The 4727-nt window shown below is 47.0% G+C and overlaps 1 long non-coding RNA gene across 1 annotated transcript; it reads left to right on the plus strand.

Moving 5' to 3' along the window:
* Window positions 1–964: 964 nt before the first annotated feature.
* On the plus strand, window positions 965–4376 carry LOC126516054 (uncharacterized). The gene is made up of 3 exons (XR_007596010.1): window positions 965–1018; window positions 1816–1964; window positions 4057–4376. It is a non-coding gene; the product is annotated as an uncharacterized lncRNA (long non-coding RNA).
* The last annotated feature ends 351 nt before the right edge of the window (window positions 4377–4727 follow it).

A 4727-nucleotide genomic window follows, 5' to 3' on the forward strand; every position in this document is an offset into this window, starting at 1 on the left:
GCTTCTTGTATTTCTACGGGCATGTCTTCTCTTATTTTGGGGGAAGTTTTCTTTTATGATCTTGTTGAAAATCTGGTCTATGCTGTTAACTGGAGATTATTCTCCCTTATCTATGCTTACAATTTGAATCAGGATTGATAGTTTCGTGGTGTTCCACATTTTCTCTGTTTCAATTTTATCATAACCCTTGTTTATTTGATCTAGCGCCTCAACTTTATCTTTAAGTCCTGATTTTCTATCTTCTGTTTGATTTGTCATTTTTGTACTTCTTTCCGTTGAGTTTTCTAGTAGAGTTATTGGGTTTTTCAATTTCACCTTCAATTCAGCGTGAGTCCTCTTTAATGTCTCCAACTCCGTATTGCATTCCGTTCTTAAGGTGTTAGATTGTCTTTGTCATTTCTGCCAGTTTGTGTTTTCTTGGGCACCGCTCAGGTGTTTATTCTCCTCCAGCACTTTCTCCTTAATTCCATTGAGCTGGTTCTTTGAGTCTTGTTTAAACTCCTCAAATTCTTTGGTGAAATTTATAATTGCTCTTTTAAATTCTGCATGCTGGGATCCATCTAGATAATTCTCGTTGGCAAACATTTCTACAGCACTAGTAGGTTTTAGGGAGAAGTATAGTGATATTTTGTGTTTTTAACGAATAAAGCTTGCCTGAAGATCAGTGTGCAGAGCTAAGCCACTAGAGGCCAGGTGGTGGTGGCATATACCTTTATTCCCGGAACTTGGGAGGTGGAGACAGGAAGGGATATGGCTGGGCAGAGAGAGAAATATAAGGTGGAAGGAGACAGGAGCTCAAATGCAGCTCAAATGCAGTCTCGGGTGTGGTAGAGACGGCTACAGTCAGACTGAGGACACGGTCAGCCTGAGGACGCAGTCTGAGGAGGCAGACAGGATTGCCCCTAAAGTCTCCTAGTGGCTGGCTGTTCTGCTTCTCTGACCCTTCAGCTTTCACACCCTGATAACTGGCTCCGGGTTTTTATTATTAAGAACAGTTGGGATTCGTGCTACAGAGAAGGTACTGGCTTGATCTTCCATATTGTCATTTTTCTGATGAGTTCTGGGCATGCGGACTGCTGCTGTTCTGAGTCTGTAAGGGACAGAACAGGCTGGGATAGAAGCGAGGTTGTGTGGGTGGTTAGGATGAGAGGTTGGGAACGGCTTGTGTGGAATGAAGCCGGGTGATCATGGAGGACTGGGCTGGTGGTATACAGAAAAGCCGGAGTGTTAGGGTAGACCTGGTTTGGTGGAAAGGTTGATTTGGCTTTTGGGGGGAGGGGAGGCTTATGGATTGGGGATTGGTAGGTCCTGGGTAAAGCCCCGAGCTCCTTCGCAGTATAGGCAAGAGAGTTCACACCAAGCAGAGGCACCGGTTGTTGGGCATGCCAAGGCTAGACCTTTCAGGTTGCAGACAAAACGCGGACTGGGATTTCAGGGAGACTCACCAGGCTAGACCCTGGAGGAGGACCTGGGACATCTGGGCATTGAGTGGATTGGCTGGAGTAGCATAGGTGGTTGTAGGTGGGGCCAGTCCTGGTGGAAGACTGGAGTCTAGCTGCCGCACAGGTAGGGTGGTCAGGCTAGGCCAGGGCACTGGTTATCGAGCTGGGACTAGACCTGGAGGGCTTTGGAAAAAGATGAGAAAGGTATGGGTACCGAATTTTGTGGTTGGAGGCTGTTGCACACCATTTCTTAAGATGTGAGATACCATGCAGGGAGGCAGGGGCGTCATTAAATTTTGGCAATAGCAAAGGTTTCTAATACCAAATTAATGGGAATTAATTAATTAATGGGAATTAATTTCTGTCTCGACAGAGCAAATGGACACCAGCCAGCTGATGGGAGACTCAGGGATCCAGAAATGCATAGGCGGAAACTCCCACGTACCTGGGATGTGGCCTGGGCTGGGCATGCGCACTACAGTTTACCTCAGCATCTCAGGGGGCAGCCCAAGCAGGTCAAAGGTGAGGGCTGTGGGCTGCTTTCTCTTTTCTTCGTAGGCCTAGGCCATACAAGGAGGCCTGAGGACGGAGGTCCTGGGCCTCTGCTTTTTATTAGAGGCCACATGTTATCAGAAAGCTGGACACAGCCTGATTTCTTGCTGATTTGGAACCCAAAGGCTTACGTTTCTGTACGCATAGGAAGGGCCCGAGAGGCTAGCATGGAGTCCGTGCAGAGCCCTGGGGCTGTGGGCTCTATGCAAGAGCGACAGCATTCACACTTGGCCAGTAGAGAGGAAAGTGGAGAGATGTGGTTTGGAGCTGCTACTTCTTTGTAGCAGTGGGCTCTGCCTTTGGATGGAGGACTGGGATGTATCATGGTTGCCTGACTTGGCTGTGGTCTATATGTTGAGGATCACTTGCAGAATCCTAGGGCAGGGCACACCGGTTTACATGTTCCTATGGAAACAGGCTTGTAGTAATATGTTATTGAGCTCTTAGGATTGTTTGGCGGGCCCACCACCCCGGTTTCCAAGTAAATCACACATCACACGGAGGCTTATTCTTAGATGTGAAAGTTGGGTCTTATCTTGGCTACTTTCTTACCCGCTTTTCTTAACTTACATTATCCCCTCAGCCTTTTGCCTGTGGGGTTTCCCTTTTCTTACTTCTGTAAATCAGATTCTTCCTCTATGGATTGCTGTGTAGCTGGATGGCTGGCCCCCGATGCCCTCTTCCTCCTCTGGTTACTTCTCTTCCAAACCCACTTCCCTGATTACTCCTACTGAATATTCTCTCTGCCTGCCAGCCCCGCCTATCCTTTCTCCTGCAGCTGTTGACGGTTCAGCTCTTTATTAGACCATCAGGTGTTCTAGACAGGAAAAGTATCACAGCTTCACGGAGTTAAAGAAATGCAACAAAAACAAAAGTAACACACCTTAACGTAATATTCCCAACGTAGGCTCATTTGAGTACTGAGTATTTTGTAATGTACATATAAAAATATATATACACACGTATTTATATGCATATAAATAAACTAAGACCTCTCTCTTTCTCTCTGTCTCTCTGCCTCTCTCTCTCTGTCTGTCTGTTTCTCTCTCTCTCTCTCTCTCTCTCTCTCTCTCTCTCTCTCTCTCTCACACACACACACACACACACACGCACACACACACAAGGGCAAGAAAAAGGGGATGAGGAGACAGAGGGATCCTCACTTTCAGTGCGCATTTAAACCACTTGAGTTAACAACAATACTTTCTACTTGTTAAGTACTTTTTATACTGGGTCAGCTAAAATGCTTTTGTTTGAAAATTGTAGAAAAGTCTCTTGACATTTGATGGAATAAATTTAATTTCATGGTTCAAATGGTGAGGCACAATATGGTTTTGATGGATTTGGCTGGGGTTCTGACTCAATTTTTCAACATCCTACCCCTCCCTCTCAACTTCCGTGGTCAGTCTCCTCCAGGGTGGCTTCCTTGGTTCTTAGGATGTCAAATTCATAAGTATTAGACCATCCTCACAAAAGAAAAAAAGAATTTCTCTTCTTAAAATGATCTGAGATAAAAAATTGATCTTCACTGTAATTGGACCAACCAAGCTGGATAAGACATCCTAGGATACTTGATTAAAAATAAGTCAATGAAGGGGCTGGACTTTTCCCTCACGGGCCTTTAACAGCACTCCGGAAGCAGAGGCAGACCTATTTCCATAAGTTCAAAGCCATCCTGGCCTACACAGCAAGTTCCAGGTTAGCTAGGGCTACAGGGTGAGAACCTACCTCAAAATAAACAAGTAAATCCAATACATCAAACCCTGATCCAGGCAAACTCATCTAGGCCTCATTTGGGAAGGATGGCAGGAAGGCTATTATAATAAAAGAGGGTCTAGGGGCTGGAGAGATGGCTCAGAGGTTAAGGGCATTGCCTGCTCTTCCAAAGGTCCCGAGTTCAATTCCCAGCAACCACATGATGGCTTACAACCTGTAGTCTTGTGTGCATGTCCACACAATCATTTGATTTCTTCTTCAGCACGACCTCTTCTGCCTGCCTCTGGCTGAAGAACGCCACGGCCAAGGCAAGCATGCCATTGATTCCGATAATGTTCTTGCTCAGGTCCAGGTACCTCAGCTTCCTGTGGCAACAGAGCATGGGTGTCCATGTGTGGCAAGAGAGAGGAGGAGGTGAACCAACACCGGTCCAGCTCCGGAACCAGCAAGTTGCAGTCAGCATCTGCCAGGCTCAGGTGGGTCAGCATCTTAACTGTGCCTCAGAGAGAAGGCGATTTCTTCACAGGAGGCCTTAGTGAGGTTACAATTCTCCAGCATCTGTTCCCTGAGGTAACTCAGCAGCAGGTACTTCACCCCCAAAAATACCTGGGGAGCTTGCTCTCGGTAACAGAGTCTTCAGGTGCGTGTGCCTTTGAAGAGTGCTGGCAAGCCGAATCCAGTCTCTAAAGGTGGCCCCACAGGGCTTCAACTGTAACCTTTGCACTTTCCACTGGGGCTTCTTCAGGGAGGTGGTGACTCTCTGTATGAACAGGGCCTCCAGGAAGCCGTCAGTCATCGTCAGCACTTCCAGGTCTTTATTTGTTTCAAACACAGCGCAGATATCTTGCCATCAGCTGAAGGCCATCTTATTCTCTCTCAGTTGAGTGCCCTGGGAGGGATCTGCTGAGTCGGACGAAGCTCCTGGTGGGAGGCTCTCCACAGAGTTAGTTCTTTCTTCAAACCTCGACAGTGCCTAAGGCAAAACGCAGACAGCTGAAGGTCCTTCAAGCTCCTGAT

Source organism: Alexandromys fortis, unplaced genomic scaffold, assembly GCF_014885135.2.
Source record: "Alexandromys fortis isolate MF-2015 unplaced genomic scaffold, M_Fortis_MF-2015_v1.1 scaffold_143, whole genome shotgun sequence".
NCBI lineage: Eukaryota > Metazoa > Chordata > Mammalia > Rodentia > Cricetidae > Alexandromys > Alexandromys fortis.